This window comes from Ranitomeya imitator, chromosome 3 (assembly GCF_032444005.1).
Source record: "Ranitomeya imitator isolate aRanImi1 chromosome 3, aRanImi1.pri, whole genome shotgun sequence".
Taxonomy (NCBI): domain Eukaryota; kingdom Metazoa; phylum Chordata; class Amphibia; order Anura; family Dendrobatidae; genus Ranitomeya; species Ranitomeya imitator.
This window is the reverse complement of record NC_091284.1, coordinates 601336417-601357439: the sequence shown is the minus strand read 5'-3', so window position 1 is coordinate 601357439 and position 21023 is coordinate 601336417.

Sequence of the window (21023 nt, the reverse complement as noted above, 5' to 3'; positions counted from 1 at the left end):
GTCATCCTATTTATTACATTCCAGAGGTTTTCATTGGGGTTCAGGTCTGGAGATTGAGCTGCCCATGACAGGGTTTTGATGTGGTGGTCTCTTAATTTTTGCCATAGCTGTATGTGTTTATTGTTTTGCTGTAAAGTCTATTGTCTTACAAGTCCCCTCTAAAATGTAAAGTGCTGCGGAATATGTTGGCGCTATAGAAATAAAATTATTATTATTACTTCAAAGATTCACAGAGTCAAGAGGAGGAAATAATTTTCACCGATGCCCAAATTTTTTTCAGTTTGATTCAGGGCTGGATGAAGTAGAGTCCAAGCAAAATCAAACCATCGACAAAAGATGATAACCCTGGGGGTTGAAGTGATCCTGTTGAGACTCAGATACTTAATGCGGACTGTACTCTACTTTTAGGGCAGGAAGAGAAGGGTGACTCTCAGGGTGAGAAGTGGGAGAGCAGAAAGTATGATGATGAGGTAGTAGATTCCACTTGGTGTAAACCCAGAGGCATGTAGCTGAATAGCTAAGCAAAGGAAGAGGAAGAGGAAGACTAGGCAGTTACGTTGCAGGTTCCCACAGAGTTATGCAACTATGACAAGTAAGGCATCCTCAGCCCCAACTCTGTCAGTGGCCAGCAGCGTTCGTGGGTCTGCAGTTGACTAGATTGGGTCTTTTTTTCAGACCTCAAAAAACTACAAAATTGACATTATCTGCCAACTTTGCTAAAAATTACAGAGTAGAGATTCAAAAATGAAAACATTTGACTACTACATGCATGAACTGGCAAATGCGCGATTCATAAGTGTTAATCTGGGAAGGTCACTAAAATGCTGACCAACGGGCCTCACCAACCACTGTCCACCCCATCATCCTCATCTTCTGATTCTTCTTCCTCCCTCACTGTAGCAAGTCTTGTCACACAGGTCTCCAGCCTCCGAACCTCCACTTGTTTACCCGATACAGTTGGGGTGAGTGAGAGTTTGTCAGCTAATCTTAGACACCAAGCACACCCCATCTTTAACAATCCACTGTAACAACTCCGCCTGCACCTCTCGAACAGTACAGCAGCTTGTCATGTTCACTCTACTCAACTGTCTGTCAGCAGCAAGGCCCAATTGTGCAGTTATGCTCACGTAAAAGATTGTTTCCTCATACACATGGCAAAACTAAGAGCATGAACTTCACCATCTTCAATCTACTAATAATAATAACCTTTATATAGAGCAAACATATTCCACAGAACAAGTTATCAGTGCATATAAAGCAGTCAAAAGTGACAAAGTTTACAATAATCAAACAATTAAAGCTAAAATAATGACAACCCTGCTCTTCAGAGCTTACAATCTACAAGGAGGTGTGGGTTATTTACATTGACGGTCTAACCATCTTGAGGAAATGGGAGGTAGATAAAGGCTGCATGAGCCTTTTGGGTATGGTTGAGTTTGATGGTGAATTATGTTCAAAAAAGTAGAGAATAGGTTATATGTAAAAAGGATTATGATTAGGGAACGTGATAGGCCACCCTAAACAGATATGCTTTTAGGAAGCACCTAAAAATGTGTAAGTCACAGTAATACTCCTAATTTTATGGGGTAGAAAGGGTAAGAGGTGAGTTATCTAGGTAGGAGATTGAACTGAGTCGGACAAAGACCAGATCAGAGGTGTGTGTCTCAGAGGTTGAAAGTTGCGAGAGGACACGAGAAGTGGCTAGAGACAGAAGCTGGGATACAGTTGGGGAGGAGAGGCTGTTGAAGTCTCCCACGATAAGGGTTGGCAATTCTGAGGACATTAAGTGTGGCAAGTAGGCATCAAAGTGGTTAATGGAGCGGGTGGGGGAGCCTGGGAGACGATATATGACCACTACTCTGAGGGAGAGGGGATGGAAGACCATGATGGTGTGAACCTCCAAAGAAGAATGGTATCTAATGGGCCTGTATTTACTTATTTAAAAACAACAGGAATGGTTGTGGCAGCGAGGAGTGTGGGGTTATCGTAGAGTTAGCAATGACTGTACGGCGGTAAATTCACATACTCCATGAGTTGTAATCCGGAGGTGGATATGCCATGCGCTCACTATTAGTTTTCTGAGAGCTAATTATTGTTGACAGTCTGTGGCTTCCTCAGTTGATTGTCGACCAATCATGTAATTATCTGGATGGTAAGGGCCAGCTGAGAGCTCTTCGCTCCAAAGATCAAAGCTTGCAAATCTGCATGGCTCACAGCCTGTGATCTCTGTGATAATTTGATGGCCAATTCAATGTTGGCCACGGAAATGGAACCTCTCCACCATGTGGATACAGATGGTTTCCGAAAGCTGGTGAACGTCGCAGTCCCCTAGTACCAGTTGCCCAGTCATCATTACTTCTCTAAGAAAGATGTGCCTGCACTACACCAGCATGTCACAAACAACATAACCCATCATCTGAAATATTCTATGTCTGCCAGGGAGCATTTCAACACTGACACTTGGATGAGCAAACATGGACAGAGGAGTTACATCTCGCTGACTGGGCACTGGATGACTTTGGTGGCTGTGGGAGCAGTTGAGGAAGGGGCTGCTCCACAAATCTTGGAATCCCCAAGGCTTTTAGGGCACTTGGGAAATTTGAACTAAACCACTACACTCCATAAGATGGAGAACTAAACTACTACTGGACAACAGGGGTTGGAGAGCTAAGCTAATAAGCAGCTAGGGTTGGAAAACTAAACTACTAAACAGCTAGGGTTGGAGAACAAAACAAATACACACCATAACATGGAGAACTAAACTATTAAACAGCAAGAGTTGGAGAACTAAACTACTAAACAGTGTTTAAATTAATATGAATTGGAGATCACAGTCATACAGATCAAGAGTTGTGGACAGCTATCCACACTGAGTTTGAGCTATGGCTGTCTCCACTTAACCTTGAGCTAGGGAAGGCCTTGTGCGATAACGGTGCAAATCTGGTGGTGGCACACGCCGGGGCAACCTAATTTACGTGTCTTGCATGGCTCACATCCTCAACCTGATAGTACAGCCATTCTTCCGCTACTGTCCCAGCCTGGATGTGCTGATGCAGAAACCAATGTTGTGTGCTCAGTTCCACTATTCCACTTCAGTTAGTATAGAGATCTTTCGACCTACCCATTATCCGGTTAATATGCGATGTGACTGCATGGTGGAATTCTACTCTTCACATGTTGCAGCGACTGTTGCATAAGCAGCAAGACCTGGTGCAGTATGACATTTTGAATAGCCTGGCACAGTGCAATACAATCATTATGTGACTGACACTTGCGGAGTGGACACAGATGCAAATCTCTGTACCCTTCTGCACATTTTTGAAATGACTACTAAGATGGTTAGCGCTGACAAAGTCATCATCAGCATCACTATTACTGTCATCTACATTCTGGAGCACATTTTGAATAGGAGGTTTTGGTGGTCTCGGGGGAAGAGGAGGAAGCAGATGAGGATGCAGAAAAGTAAGCAATATCTCTAAGTTCAGGTCTGTTGGCTCAACGGCGGTTGCCATGGTATGAACAAATGGAGAAGGACGATCAGAAGGACGAGAAGGAAGAGGTGATGGACATGCAACATATAGGAAATGAAGAGGATAATTATTCCCTCTCTGTTGTCTGTGGTTGCCAGGAGTGGATGGAGGAAGCAAGCTTGAGTGTTATCTGCTACCAACACACTATGGACTTGTACCTCATGAAAAAGTTCACCCTAGGAGCGCCTTCCTGCAGCACTATCTACAACATGTTTGTTGCTCGTTGCGCTGGAGTCCTGGGTTTCCACATCACCAAGGGCAGCATCTGCAGAGTTTGTATGTTCTCCCCATGCTTGCGAGGGTTTCTTCCCAGTATTAATTTTTCTTCCCACACTCCAAAGACATACTGATAGGAAATTTAGATTGTGAGTCCCAAAGTTGCACCGCTGCACAGTGCCACTAATGTCTGTAAAGGTCTGTAAAGCGATGTGGAATTATTGGCGCTAAATAATTGATTAAAAAAATAAATAATTAGAAATTAATGTCACTTTTTTGTGGTATCTGTCCAAAATTTGAGGAAATATTTGCTCTCCAAGTTGCGTCTCCTTCTTTTTTGTTGCCTGAATTTGGCACAGCTTTAAGAGAACCAGACCTGCAACTGTCACTCATCCACCAGTTACTGATCAAACTTTAAGGAAGAAATACTGCTCCAAGCCCTGACCAATGCTTAAGTGTGGCATGGTTTAAAGACCACACTGTTAGGTGTCAAGTTCCCACTGCTGCACAGGGGGAATCTTGCACCATGTCCTCTGCAGTCTTCCATTCTTCCCCAGCCGCAATGGAATCTGCTCAGCAGAGACGTCGGTCCCAGTATCTGGCTCAAGCTGATACTGCACGACTGGTAACAGCTGCTGTCCCAGGTTCAGCCTTTGTAACCAGCATTGATAAGCAGGGAGCAAATGTTCCAGGGACTGAGTCATGCTTTTCATCTACTGAGCATGCCGTGGGATGACCTCTCATTGGAGGTCATAGGTCACATGCCCAGGTCCTGTAGCAGCTCTGAATGGACCGACAGGAAGGTCCTGGAAGGCTGTGACTATAAAAGGTTTGCATGGCTGCTTTGCAATGCACTATTATAGACCTGACTATGTATGTGTGTGCTGAGAGATTGATACTGGTGAATGCTCCTAAATGATCCCCATCCCTTTGGTTGTTGTCTTGGTATTAGGGTGAGTGGAGCAAGCAGTCAGAGCCTAATAGTGGCTTCTCAGCTACATTAACACTACTGGTCAGTGTAGGGTGGGAATTCCAGCTTGGTCTCAGCATCTGACTCAGGGCATCCTCAGGTGCGGGCTCAAAAGCCACCGAGGGTGGGAGCGAGATTAATCACCAGCATAGCGGGGATGAATTTCAGGGATCCCACTAGCGTCCATCTGCTGCACCCTGCGACTGCTAACAGGGCACAGTGTTTCCTTTGTTTCTCTGCATCTCTTTGAAGCAACAGAGTTCGTATCAGTTCATACTGGGTGACAGAACCCTTGTTTATTCTGGCGTAGTACCGCCATATAGTGCCGCCATTACCTAGCAGCAGGTTCCATCTGTGCACGGTGGACCCCTGGCTGTGAATGCACCTTATTACTATCTTTATATTTATTCAGTGCGTTCCACCAGCCCTTAAGGTACCTTCACACATAACCATATCGTTAAAGATATCGTTGCAGCGTCACGCTTTTTGTGACGTAGCAACGATCCCGCTAACAATCTCGTTATGTGTGACAGCGACCAACGATCAAGCCCCTGCTGGGTGATCGTTGGTTGCTGGGGAATGATCAGGACCTTTTTTTGATCGCTGATCACCCGCTGTCATCGCTGGATCGGCGTGTGTGACACCGATCCAGCGATGTGTTCACTTGTAACCAGGGTAAATATCGGGTTACTAAGCGCAGGGCCGCACTTAGTAACCCGATATTTACCCTGGTTACCATTGTAAAAGTAAAAAAAAAAAAAACAGTACATACTCACATTCTGATGTCTGTCACGTCCCCCGGTGTCCACAGGGTTAAAACTGCTTTCGGCAGGAGCGCTGCTAATGCACGTGCTCCGGCCGAGAGCTTCCCTGCACTGACTGTCAGTGCCGGCCGTAAAGCAGAGCACAGCGGTGACGTCACACGCTGTTACTGCCGGCGCTGTCAGTGCAAGGAAGCTCTCGGCCGGAGCGCGTGCATTAGCAGCACTCCTGCCAAAAGCAGTTTTAACCCTGTGGATGCCGGGGGATGTGACAGACATCAGAATGTGTGTATGTACTGCTTTTTTTTTTTACTTTTACAATGGTAACCAGGGTAAATATCGGGTTACTAAGCGTGGCCCTGCACTTAGTAACCCGATGTTTACCCTGGTTACCTGGGTGCTACAGGGGGACTTCGGCATCGTTGAAGACAGTTTCAACGATGCCGAAGTCTTTCCCCTGATCGTTGGTCGCTGGAGAGAGCTGTCTGTGTGACAGCTCCCCAGTGACCACACAATGACTTACCAACGATCACGGCTAGGTCGTATCGCTGGTCATGATCGTTGGTAAATCGTTTAGTGTAACGGTACCTCAACACAAGCTATTAGCAATGAGAATATATATTGTGAAATATGGACTCCTTGCTGGAGCACAATACCAGCACAATACCACAATAGGGCAACACCACTTCAGCCTTGTAGCACTGGGGTCCTGGGTTTAAAACCCACCAAGGACAACTTAAAGGAGTTTGTCTGTTCTCCCCGTATTTTCGTGTGTTTACTCCAGGTACTCCGGTTTCCTCCCACACTCCAAGACATACTGATAGGGCATTTGGATTGTGAGCTCAATTGGGCACAGTGATGATAATGTATGAAAGTGCTGCGGAATAAGATAGCACTATTTAAGCAAAGCATAATAGATAAATAATAGTGATGAGCGAGTATGCCCACCATTACTTGGTGCTCGCCCAAGTATCTCACTGCTGGAGGTGCTTGGAGCTCGCCGTGTATTTCCAGTGTTGCTTGGCGGGAGCTTGGGTCCCTGCCCTGCATGTTTGGTGCTCTTTAGAGAGCCAATGAACAAGCAGAGATTGTCTGCCCCGCACTGTAATGCCACAGTCATGTTGGTTGTAACATCACAGTGATTGTCTGGCTGCACAGCGTCACCAGGTCTATATCAGATCCAGAGCTGCCATGCTCGTCACAGTCTGCTCCACAATTAGGCAGTGTAGGGAGTGTTGCTGCTGAGCTATGGAGAGAGTTATTTGCTTCGTACTTAGTATGGGTATACTATGTATACTGTAATACACATATTCATTTCAACTTACACTCCTTCTGAGGACAAATAATGCTGCTTAGATATCAGTGGTAGGCAAGCAGGCAGTGTATGTTGCAGACTGCTGTGCATATAGCAAGAGTGCAAAGTTTTGGAAGATGCTGAGGGAGCACCTTGCTGACGGTACCAATGTCCTCTGTGATTCATCTGTGCCGTATAATTATTGGGTATCCAAGCTGGATATGTGGCATGAACTGGCTCTCTACGCCTTGGAAGTCCTGGCCTGCCCTGCCACTAGTGTTTTGTCTGAGCAGGATTTTATTGTACTGTGGAATTATAACTGACTAGATGGTGGCCCGATTCTAATGCATCGGGTATTCTAGAATATGTATTTATGTATGTATATAGCAGCCACATAGTATATAGCACAAGCCACGTAGTATATAGGAGCCACGTAGTATATAGCAGACAAACACTACGTGGCCTGTGCTATATACTATGTGGCTGCTATATACATACATATTGTAGAATACCCGATGCGTTAATACAGGCCACACAATATATAACAGTGGCCACGCAGTATATAACACAGCCACGTACTATAACACAGCCCACGCAGTATATAACACAGGCGACATAGTATATAACACAAGCCACGCAGTATATAACACTGGCCACGTAATATATAGCAAAGCCTACGCAGTATATAGCAGCCACGTAGTATATAACACTGCCCACGGAGTATATAACAGTGGCCACGTAATATATAGCACAGCCCACGCAGTATATAGCAGCCACCTAGTATATAACACTGCCCACGCAGTATATAACAGTGGCCAGGTAATATACAGCACAGCCCACGCAGTATATAGCAGCCACAAAGTATATAACACTGCCCACACAGTATATAGCAGCCACGTAGTATATAACACTGCCCATGCAGTATATAGCAGCCATGTAGTATATAACACTGCCCACACAGTATATAACAGTGGCCGCATAATATATAGCACAGCCCATGCTGTACATAACACAGCCCACATAGTATATAACACTGCCTACATAGTATATATCAGCCACGCGGTATCTAACACAGCCCACATAGTATGCAGCAGTGTGGGCACAATATCCCTGTTAAAAAAATAATTAAAATAAAAAATAGTTATATACTCACCTGCGGGGATCCAGCGTAGATCCAGCAAACCTCTGGCGATGCGTGCGCGGCTGCCGCCATCTTCCGTTCCCAGGATGCATTGCGAAATTACTCAGATGACTTAGCGGTCTCCCGAGAGTATGGAGCGGGCGCCGGGCACTGACTGGAGGGGAGTAAGGTGCGGCCATTTTCTTCCGGACTGTGCCCGTCGCTGATTGGTCGTGGCTAGTGTTGAGCATTCCGATACCGCAAGTATCGGGTATCGGCCGATACTTGCGGTATCGGAATTCCGATACCGAGATCCGATATTTTTGTGATATCGGGTATCGGTATCGGAAGTGTAAAATAAAGAATTAAAATAAAAAATATTGTTATATTCACCTCTCCGGCGGCCCCTGGACATCAGCGGGAGGATCCGGCGTCCGGCACGGCTTCTTTCTTCAAAATGCGCGCCTTTAGGACCTGTGGTATGACGTCCCGGCTTCTGATTGGTCGCGTGCCGCCCATGTGACCGCCACGCGACCAATCAGAAGCCGCGACGTCATTCCTCAGCTAAAGTCCTAGAATGAGCGCCTTTTAGGACCTGAGGAATGACGTCGCGGCTTCTGATTGGTCGCGTGGCGGTCACATGGGCGGCACGCGACCAATCAGAAGCCGGGACGTCATTCCACAGGTCCTAAAGGCGCGCATTTTGAAGAAAGAAGCCGTGCCGGACGCCGGATCCTCCCGCTGATGTCCAGGGGCCGCCGGAGAGGTGAATATAACAATATTTTTTATTTTAATTCTTTATTTTACACTTTAATATGGATCCCAGGGCCTGAAGGAGAGTTTCCTCTCCTTCAGACCCTGGGATCCATGAGGATACATTCCGATACTTGATGTCCCATTGACTTGTATTGGTATCGGATATCGGTATCGGCGATATCCGATATTTTTCGGGTATCGGCCGATACTATCCGATACCGATACTTTCAAGTATCGGACGGTATCGCTCAACACTAGTCGTGGCTGTTTTGCCGTGATCAATCAGCGACTTGGATTTCCATGACAGACAGAGGCCCGACCAATGAATATCCGTGGCAGAAAGAAAGACAGACAGACAGAAAGGCAGACAGACGGAAGTGACCCTTAAACAATTATATAGTAGATAAGCGCATCTGCCTGTCATCTGAAAATGCTGACTCTTATATAAATGAACAAAGGCTGGATTGGATCAGACTTCTCAACACCACTGAATGATAGCAACGTAACATAAACTCAAATCCAGTGTCTTTTTTGGGAGGTCTATTACCATGCACCTCTTCACACCCATACATGGGTATACGCTTCCTCATCCTCCACCACCATATCACCAGGGTGACTGTGGTCCGTTATGTAATTCCCACATACTTTTTTTAAAGGGTGTTTATGAAGACCATAAAAAATGTTATATAGAATGTTTGTGTATACCCCCCAGGTGTAAATGTTTGTCAGCCCATACACTTATTACATGGGCATTACAAGTATAGGAGACCTGCTCCTTTCTAATGAGGACCCCCTCCATATCTCTTCCAAGGGGCATTGGAGTACCTCCAAATTATTGGCAGCCCTTGTATTCACTGCATAGGCAAATACTATGGGAGACCCACTTCCTAATAGAGGGAACATTTCATCTTGAGGCCCTTCTCTATGTCTCTTCAAAGGGGCATTAGAGTGCCTCTAAATTTTTGGCAGCCCTTGCATTTACTGCTCAGGCAAACACTATGGGAGACCCACTTCCTAATAATGGAGAAATTGTTTCAGGAAGCCCTCTTGTACATCTCTTCAAATGGGTATTGGAGTGCGTCTAAATTTTGGGCAGGCCTTGCATTCACTGCATAGGCAAACAGTATGGGAGACTCACTTCCTAATAATGGGAACATTGTTTTCAGGAGGCCCTGCTGTACGTCTCTTCAAAGGGGTATTGAGGTTTGTCCAAATTTTGGGCAGCCCTGCCACTCACTGCATACGCAATAACAGTATAGGAGACCCACTGTTTAATAATGGGAACAACAAAGCATAACTGGCTGATGGCTCTCTAAGAATAGTGAGAGCCCACTGTTGACCCTTTAAGAGTAGTAAAGGCTGCCTGATGGTCCTATACAAATAGGCTTTGGGACTTTCAGAGTCCCTCCTTCATAAATGAAACAGGATGTTTTTGATGTGTCACACACCACATGGCCAAATAAGGTTGTAAAGAGAGCACAGTGAAAAGCTAAGTGCAGACCTTGTTACAAGTGCCAGGGAGAGCACATGGACTGAACTAGCATTGCAACCGTTCCGTGTCACTCGCATACAGCAACGAAGCATATGCTGAATGTAGAAGGACTGAACTAACACTGCAACCAAACTGTGTCACTCGCATACAGCAACAAAGCAGATTCTGAATATAGAAGGACTGAGATAACACTACAACAGAACCGTGTCACTCACACACAGTATCGAAGCAGGTGCTGAATATAGGAGTGAACTCGCACTACAACAGAACCGTGTCACTCACACACAGTATCGAAGCAGGTGCTGAATATAGGAGTGAACTCGCACTGCAACAGAACCGTGTCACTCGCACACAGTAGCGAAGCAAGTGCTGAATATAGAAGGAATGAACTCGCACATGGGACGCCAAAGGGATCTAGCCTGAGGGTTGGTACTTGCTCTGTGACTTAACTATGCACACATGGAGGAAACAGATGTCAAGCCAAGTAAGTACTCTCTGGGAGTAGGGCGACACATGCATACAAGCAGACTGAGTGGTAGAGTATCCACTGGCAACAACCACACATAAATGACACTAGCACTGGCATGCACCTCTGAAAACCTTTTATACACAAGGTTCATGTCCAGTCAGACAGAACATTGTCCTTGATCCAATCTGGAACTGCCACCTCACCAGAGAAGCTGATGTCCGACCACCAATGGGGAGACGCCACATCATGGACATGCTCAGTATCGGGATTTCTGGACTTAGAATCCTAAGTACCAGAGTGCACCTGCATATTACTGGCTACAAAGGAGTTGATTGGAAAAGCAGCAGAAACCAACCGAGCACCACGAACCCGAGCACGGCACTGAGACCTACATTCTGCTGAGCTGCACCAGCAGTGGCTGAACCTGAATGGGAGACCGCAGGGACAGATGAGGCCTGGGATCTATCCTGTGCAGGGGAAGAATCCTGAGGCTCAACAGCATATATCTTGCTGTATCACATTTAGCAACTGAAAAAAACAAAAATTTAGAAAGGTCTACTTGTGCTTAGAGCACAAAAGAAGCAAAGAAGCAGTGCACAACACACTTCTGTGAAATGTGCCCTGCTGTTTTTGTTTGTGGACCTCAGTAATGGCCCAAAAAAATGCTGGAAGGTTGATTTCACAGCCACATAGGATACCAGCTGTCTAAACTGTCTTACTTTGAAACACCCGCCTAGCTAATTAGCTAAAATCTATCAGCACCCTGAACCTGCATCAGGAGCAGCCTCTCTGCGCTGTTACATTGTCAAAATGGCACTAAAACAAGATGTCCGCTTTTTATATAGAGACATGTAATTTCAGCAGCCAATGACACAAGTCATTGTATCAGGACATTGTGGATGTTTCCTGCACCCTGATTGGCTAGCCGCAATAATGCACACGTAAAGTTAGAAGAAAAAAAAGTTTGCAAGCATGCCGCTCTTCTGAGCTCTGCCAACCCGCTACCCTCATAAAATATGTGCCCCATGCTCATCATACTCTACCATTATATTGGCCAAAGTGATAAAAATACTTTAGTGGCCAAGCAAATATTTTCCCACACTTTTTACGGAATGTTACCCATTTTATGTTTGGTGATCGTTTTTCGAACAAATTCACTCATCACTAGTTCAGACAAGCATATAATGCAAATTTGTGATGTCCAAGTAAAAAATGGTTAACACACTGAACAATATAGTTCAATTGAGCTGTTCAGATAAAAAATGTTAGCGTTCACTATTCTCTTGAGCATTTCGGATGAAACTCACCCATTTAAGTCTATGGGTGCAGGAAATAAATTGGGTCCCATATGCAACATCCATATTGCATTTCATTTTTATATAAACGTTGCCATTATCAACCTTGGATACAGCATTTTATCAGATACATTTTAAACTATTGATGCATAAATACAGATACAACACGGATGCCACATGAAAGCCACATTGAAAAGTACAGACAGATGGTAATTCGGATGAAAATCAGACAAGTTTTCTTGTTAAAAATCAGATGATTTTTTAATATCCTCCTCAGCCTCCAGCCTTAAAGGGAACCTTTCACCCCCAAAATTGAGGGTGAGCTAAGCCCACCGGCATCAGGGGCTTATCTACAGCATTCTGTAATGCTGTAGATAAGCCCCCGATGTATCCTAAAAGATGAGAAAAAGAGGTTAGATTATACTCACCTGGGGGGGCGGTCCGATCCGGTGGGCGTCGCAGTCTGGTCCGGGGCCTCCCATCTTCATAGGATGAAGGCCTCTTCTGGTCTTCACGTCCTGTTGAGGGCAGAGCAAAGTACTGCAGTGCACAGGCGTCAGGAAAGGTCAGAGAGGCCCAGCGCCTGCGCACTGCAGTACTTTGCTCTGCCCTCAATAGTGTAGGCAAAGTACGTGTCACGGGGGTATTGAGTAGACTAAAGCTGATTACCCGGGCCCCTGCGATATCCCTCAGATTAGGGAAAACCCTGTCTGTCCCTCTCCCAGAATTTACACTAATGGTGTGCTTGTCTGGGCCGCCAGGCCTGACCCTAACTCCTGTTTCAGCCCTATGCTGAAACCTCCACCCGCCACCCAGTGATAAGACCACACACCGACCTACACAGAAAGTACAGACAGGGAAAACTAAAAATGCACCACGCCGCAGACACACAGGAAAACACTATAATGTGCACAGGGCAAAACTAAACACAAATATAGGAAGGAGAAATATGACAAAGGATAATACACCACCAGATACGATACTTCAACTCCTAGACCACCACTCCAGACCGAGATCACCAGGCACAAGACACAAGCTATAATCGGCAATGCCCAAAGTCCAGAATGACTATTTAAAGGCCATGGCGTGACCCAGCCTCAAACCAGATTACCATGCAGATTAACCCTGGATAACCTGGATAAAATCTATCTGGCATTAACCTAACGATCCCTGTGTGGCCTATTTATAATAAAAAAAAAAAAAAAAAAAAAAAAGGTTCCTCGCATCATGTTCTCATACACTTTATGCAGTATTAGCCCTCTGTGTCTGTACTGCTACATACTTAGGCAGGTAACTGGTTCAGGCAGCTTTACATGAACACCTGAGCCTTACACTATAGCTGGTCCGAATAACTAAAGCAATTGTTACCATCCACCTCTCGTGTCTCCCCTTTTCCCCATAGTTTGTAAGCTTGCGAGCAGGGCCCTCACTCCTCCTGGTATCTGTTTTGAACTGTATTTCTGTTATGCTGTAATGTTTATTGTCTGTACAAGTCCCCTCTATAATTTGTAAAGCGCTGCGGAATATGTTGGCGCTATATAAATAAAATTATTATTATTATTATTATTATCTGGCGCCACTGAGGGTATAGAGGACAAATGTGGAATTACCGCTGTCTGTCAGATGCCCTAGTGTGAACAGTGTCCGTCATGACAGTACGCCTGCGCTGGAGCCGCAGCGTGAAGACCAGAAGAAGACGTCATCTAATCAAGATGGGAGGCACCGGACCGGACCGCGACACCCACCAGACCGGACCGGGACCGCCCCTGGGTGAGTATAATCTAACCTCTTTTTCTTATCTTTTAGGATACATCGGAGGCTTATCTACAGCATTCCAGAATGCTGTAGTTAAGCCGCTGATGCTGGTGGGCTTAGCTCACCATCGATTTTGGGGGTGACAGGTTCCCTTTAAACTGAAATATAAAGCATAATTAATTGTGGTTGTCCAACCTGTAGACTACATGGAAATATTGCTTGTTTCTTTTTTGGCCTCCTGCACACTTTAGATATCACTTTTCTTTGAAACCAACTTCCCTAATTATGATTTTTACTGTTACAGAACCCCCCAGCACCAAGAATGTTATGCAGTATATGTATGTATAATAGTTTCCATGTGAATTGCATCAGTCCACAGGCTGCGCCCCTGGACAAGATATTCTCTTTCTGACCTCCCCCACCTTTGTAATTCCCACAGTAAATATTGGCAGGCTCCGGCCCCCTGCGGCTATTGTAATGTATGTCTGGCCTGCTGTTTTCCAATTGGCCTGTCCTGTGTATCTGTGTTATATATTCTGTGTGCTGAAAATAAAGTGTGTTCTTTTAGACTGGAAATACGTGGGGTAGCAGTCAGCTTTTATATGCTCTCACGTAACCAAGGAATTACAGCCAGCATCCTTCATTCAGAATCCAGCAAAAGCAGCGTGGACCTCCTGAAACACGGGTTGGTACTGAAAGAGGTACCCCAGCTTGTTAGACCCCGTTACACTGGTGGCAGACAGTGGGATCTGATACCCCTTCTACAGGAGGAAAGGAATGAATGGAAGACAACTACCAGAAGTTAAAGAGGACTACATTAAAAGATCTGGTGGAAGCCCGAGGGTTAATCACCAGCAACAAAACAAAAGCGGATTTGATAGCAGCCATCATGGAACATGAGAGTGCAGTGCCCCCCAATGTGAACGTGGAGGAGACTGAATTCCAGAGGGAGGTAAAGAACAGACTGGCGTTCTATGGCCCAAACCCTGCAGTAGAGATCATACGAGAGGTGATGGCTGATGTGCGTACTAATCTGAAGGAAAAGATGGCCGAGCGGACCAGGATAGAGCTGGCCAAGATGGAGATGGCAGAACGAACCAAAGTGGAACTGGCCAAGAGGGAGATGGCAGAGCGGAGAGAGGAGAATCAGCGAGCAGGGGGAGCTCTGGCTTCCGCCCAGGTACCTTCAACAGTAAGCCACAGAAAGATCCAGTATAATGCCTTCCGACAGTTGGGGGAGGCAGAGGAAGACATTAATGGCTTTCTGCAGGACTTTGAGCGGCAGTGTGCCCTTCATCATGTGAAGCCAGAGGAACGGGTTCAGATTCTGGCCAGCAAGCTGACAGGCCGGGCAGCTGACGCCTATCGCACGGTACCTGATGAGGACTGTATGGACTATGAGCGGATCAAAGAAGTAATCTTGGCCCGGTATGCGCTGACACCAGAGGCATACCGCCAAAAGTTCTGGGGACTTATAAAACGAGTAACCGATACCCACGCTGAATGGGCCTGTAAATTACGGTGGTCACTGCTACAGTGGGTACAAGGGAGCAAAGCAACCACTAAGGAGGACATCCTCCAGCTCTTCTTGTTAGAACGATTCTTTAATGGACTAAACCCCGAGACACAGGAATGGCTTCGGGACAGGCGGCCAATGACTCTTGAGGAAGCCGCTCGTCTGGCCGATGAACATCATGACGCCAGGAGGCCTCAGTTGTCAGGATCAGAGATGGTCACTAGGGGTCCGCCCATGGACCTGGAGGGCCCCAAACCACCGAAGATTGTAGGGGGACCAGCTAGAAACCCGGCCTACCACAGTTCCCCTGGGGCGCGATGCCACACCTGCCATCAGCTGGGCCACCTGCAAAGACAATGTCCCAACCGGACTCAGCATACCCAGTGGCCAAAGGCGGGAACAGCTACCTTCCGCCGGGCCGCTGTACACTGCTACCAAGGCGAAGCTGACCCGGCATTGGGGGCTACAACTAACCAAGGGGTGGAAGACATGGAGGAAGTGCTGCATGAAGTAGACCCCGTGCAGGCAGCCCGGGCAGATAATCGACAACAGCATCGACAGGTCATGTGGGTTAATGGGAAACGCATGCAGGGACTAAGAGATTCCGGAGCAACTTTGACCCCTGTGAATCCTCATCTCGTCCGGGACCAAGAGAAGACGGACCGGACAGTGGCAGTCCGTGTAGCAGGAGGAGCCATACATCGACTGCCCACTGCCCAGATTCACCTGAACTGGGGAGTTGGGGATGGCCTTGTTGAGGTTGGCTTGATGGAGGATTTGCCTGCAGACGTTTTGCTGGGAAATGACTTGGGGCCCATTTTGTCTGCCTTCTCGGTTGCCCCTCTGGCTGAGACATATCCTGTGACCACCCGGAGACAAGCTCGAGCTGCGGAGGCGGAATCACACTCAGAGAAGGCCCAGGTAAGACATCCCAGCCCTACACGTATTCCCATAGCTAGACACATTTCTTGGGCCACCCCAGATGAATTTAAGAGGGAGTTACTTGAGGATCCTTCATTGGAGGGATATCGTGGGAAGGCACAGGAGGGGAGAGGGGTACTGGAAGGGGAACAGTTTATATGGAAGCAGGGACTCCTCTACCAGATCACAGAGCAGCACCACACAGGGACAAGCCCCACTATAAAAGGACAGCTGGTAGTTACCAAGAAGTATAGGCAGGAGTTACTGCGAATCTCTCATGACATACCCTTGGCCGGGCACTTCGGCGTCAGTCGCACCAGGCATCGTCTGACACAAAACTTCTTTTGGCAGTGGGTAACCTATGATGTTCGTCAATACTGCCAGACCTGTGACAGTTGCCAGCGCATTGGCAAGAGGGGAGATTGATGCAAGGCCAAATTACGCCCCCTCCCCATTGTGGAGGAACCATTTAGCCGATTAGCGGTCGATCTGATAGGGCCGTTAGCCAAACCCAGTCCATCAGGGAAAAGGTATATATTGACAGTGGTAGATTATGCCACACGGTATCCAGAGGCGGTTGCGTTACCTAACATACTGGCAGAGACGGTGGCGGCTGCCTTGCTCCAGGTTTTCTCACGGGTTGGATTTCCCCGGGAGATTATCTCAGACCAGGGTGCCCAGTTTACAGCAGAGGTGACCAACCAACTGTGGAAGCTTTGCGGCGTAAAGTCCCTTAGAAGCGCCCCGTACCACCCGCAAACCAATGGGTTGTGTGAACGCTTTAACGGGACGTTAAAACAACTCATTGGAACTTTTACCAGGACCTACAGGGACTGGGAGAAATTCTTGCCTCACCTCCTGTTTGCCTATCGAGAGGTGCCCCAAGAATCCACGGGGTTCTCCCCATTCGAACTGGTATATGGGAGACGGGTAAGGGGACCCCTAGACTTAGTGCCTGAACACTGGGAAGGGGAGGGCACCATAGAAGGGGTACCTATTGTACCCTATGTGCTGCAATTCCGGGACCGCCTACAGGAGTTGACCCAGGCTGTATGTGGGAACATGCAGGTGGCCCAGTGGCGCCAGCGCGTAAGGTACGATCGGAAGGCCAGAGAGCGCACCTTGGAAATAGGGCAGAAGGTCCTGGTGTTAGAGCCCACTAGGCAGAACAAGTTCCAAGCTGCATGGCAGGGGCCCTACCAGGTAGTGGGGAAAATAGCCAACACCACCTATGATGTTGCCGATTGTGACGACTCCAGGGTTATCCGCATGATCCACGTGAATATGCTGAAGCCCTATCGGGAGCGCCCTGAAGAGGTAGTGGCCATCTGTGCACCTGAAGCAGAGGATTTAGCCAGACTTCCCTTGCCTGATGTCTTAGGGGAGAGGACTCAGTCTAAAACATGGGACCAGGTACACTGGGGTGAAGACTTAGGTCCCCGGGAGAGACAGCAGGCGGAGGAGTTGTTGAGGCAGCGACAGAGGATGCTTTCGGGGAAACCCGGGTATAAATTCTGTGTGCTGAAAATAAAGTGTGTTCTTTTAGACTGGAAATACGTGGGGTAGCAGTCAGCTTTTATATGCTCTCACGTAACCAAGGAATTCCAGCCAGCATCCTTCATTCAGAATCCAGCAAAAGCAGCATGGACCTCCTGAAACACCGGGTGGTACTGAAAGGGGTACCCCAGCTTGTTAGACCCCGTTACAATGGCATTAGCCAAACCCAAACTACCCTAAATTGTGCTTGAATTACAGATGTAGAAAATGCCTATTTGATGATTAAAATGCTTGACACTATCATGTAGCATATCTTAAATTGATATTTAACAAAGCACAAGTTTTGAAATGTCAGTTTAAGGTCTACTGCATATTATAATGTTATGCGTTAAAGAGAACCTGTCACCAGGTCAAAATAGCAAGTTTTTGTTTTTATTTTGTTAACCCAATTCCCCTGAGCATTCAGTTTTTTTTGCCTTTTTTGCAAATCCATCATATAGTTCTTGATGACATGAGCTATTTTATTTAGTGCTAACTTTTATAGGCTTTATAATGGGACTTTGCTGATAGAATTCTCTGAGGGCATGTCTTTAAGCTGCTCCACATTATTACCCTGGGAGTAGCGTTACATCTTCTTAGTGGAGACCATTACAATTACCACTGAATAAAATGGCCTAAGTCTTTGGAACCATATGGTGTGTTTCCTTAAGAAACAAATGAAAGGTTTATATTTTTAAAAATGTTTTTCATATTATTTTCAGCAACATGCGATATAGGTACATATCTAAAAGTCAGCACCTGCAGCAATTCATGTATTGGTGATTAGTGTTGCATGTAAAGATGAAAAAGTTGACTTGAAACACAAGTGTGCTGAATAAAAAAATGTTTGCTACACGTCTTTTTAAAAGAAAAATGAAGTCACGACTCTGTTGTCGAGTGCCACGGGACTAGGGACTCCTTCCCTGTCCCTAACCCTAAGGCTACCCTAGCTTACCCTATTCCCTAGACTACTTCTAATGGTGAAGATGCCGTAGCCACATACCTTGCCTTAGCTCCTAAATCTGCCCTCAGTCTATACTCTTCCCCCACCAAGGAACAGGGGAGTAGTAGCGTACCGTAATACACCAATCAGACTAACAAGGTAATATGAACAGGGATAGCAAAAACTACCAAACTTACAAATATAATCACACATACAACAGAAGAATCCTCCTATCAACAGTCTCAGATAAATTTACCAAATGCCTTCTCCAATAACAACCACTAACTAACAACCTCTAGCCATGCAGCAAAAGCTACTCTGACAATGACAGCTAGCCAAGACCCAGTTTATAGAGGAGATGGGAGTGGCTAACATTGCACAGCTGAGAGACTTAACTCAGGAAAGCTTCCAGGAGCTCTCAACTGGGCAGATTAACCCCTGCATTGTTAAATGAAACTTACACCATTAAATGTGAAGGTGTGCTTCTAAACAGTGCAGGGGTAGGAGAAATCAGACTCTGCAATCTTCTGGCTCTTCTCCGTCATGGTAAACCAGTGACAAATGATGGCCCAAAAATCTCAGTGCAGTTGGTTAGGACAAGCAAGCACACATTGTTCTTGATTTCAGATTTTTTTTCTGTTAAAACTTATGTCTTGGTTCTGCTTTGTAGTGCACTAAGAATGAAGAAAAAAAACTATGACATTGCAATTCACATGCAGCAAGACATATGCCAGCTACATAATTATTGATCAATCACAAAGTCTGGCACAGCTGCTGGCACATCTTCTAACTCTCTCCACCCTATGATCACACTACTCTCATCTTATTCAGTGCTGAAGTGATATACCACATTACTCTTTGAGGTATCTTTCTAATATTTTAGAGCTTTTCTGTCTATCTCTATTTTTGAGCTGTGACCATTGACATAATTTTACTATCCAAACATCACCTTAAAATGCTGCTGCATTTCCTGTCTGGGCTTTTAAACAAGCTATGAATATCAGTCCCTGCTAATTGTGATGTAATAGCTGCAAGGCGTTATGAAGAATCTTGCATGGTTGGTCTGAGGTTATGTAAGTCTTCTGTGACTAATTTAATCTTCTGCAATATATAAAAAGGCCAGAACCTGCAAATTCCATAACATTTGAGTAAAGTTCAATTTAATTAAATTGTGGGAAAATATTCTGAAAAGTTCCCAGGCTCGAGTTCATATGAGTTCATCCAGCAGAAGTCGCATCACCGCGACTCAAGGTAACTACAGTACATTCCCCTGCATTCCATTCATTCACCAAGTTTTACAGTCAGGAGCACAGCTGCATTAGCAGGCTCCTGGGTGTAAAATGATTTTACCCCTTCAGATGGATTTACAGCGTGGGACAAGATTGTAACCACGGAAGGTATGGAATATTGTTGTTTTAACTTTGTTTCAGGTGACAAGGGTCTTCAGGTGGATTAAGAGTATAATAAAATCTTAAAACACCATGTGTCTTTATTTCATTAAAATACTTTTTAATAAACTATGTGTGTTTTATTAACCATTTCGTACTATTAGATAAATAATGGATAGGCGTCATAATTGATGCCTCTCCATTATTAACCTGGCTTAATGTCACCTTACACTAGCAAGGTGACATTAACCCTTCATTACCCCATATCCCACCGCTACAGGGGAGTGGGAAGGGAGAGGCTAAGTGCCAGTATAGGCGCATCTTACAGATGTGCCTTTTCTGGAGTGGCTGGGGGCAGATGTTTTTAGCCGGGGGGGGGGCAATAACCATGGTCCCTCTCTCTAGGCTATTAATATCTGCCCTCAGTCACTGGCTTTCCCACTCTGGCGGAGAAAATTGCGTGGGAGCCCACGCCAATTTTTTCCGGGATTTAACCCTTTAATTTAATAGCTAGAGACCCCAAATTTGACACAAAGACGCTTCTTACATTACTAAAGAGGAATATGTAATAAAAGAAGGAATATGAGATGGTTTACTGTATGTAAACCATGTCTCATATCTTGTTGGGTTTGTGAAGGAGATAGGAAAAGTCGGCAATTGAATTACCGGCTTTTCTGCTATCTAGCGCTGAATTAAATAAATATATATATATATATATATACCTATACTATGTGTACACATTTATTCTACGTATTCTATTCTATTCTAACCTGTCAGTATGATTTTACTGTACACCGCACTGAATTACCGGCTTTTCTATAGAACACCGCTGCGTATTTCTCGCAAGTCACATGCATGGTCCGTGTGTAATCCGTAATTTTCTCACCCCCATAGACTTTCGATGGCGTATTTTTTGCGCAATATGCTGACAAACGCAGCATGCTGAGATTTTTTACGCCCGTAACATACCGTATATTACGGATGGGTAATATACGGCAGATAGGAGCTGCCCCAAAGAGAATCATTTGGCCGAGTGCAATGCATATTTTCTGGATGTATTT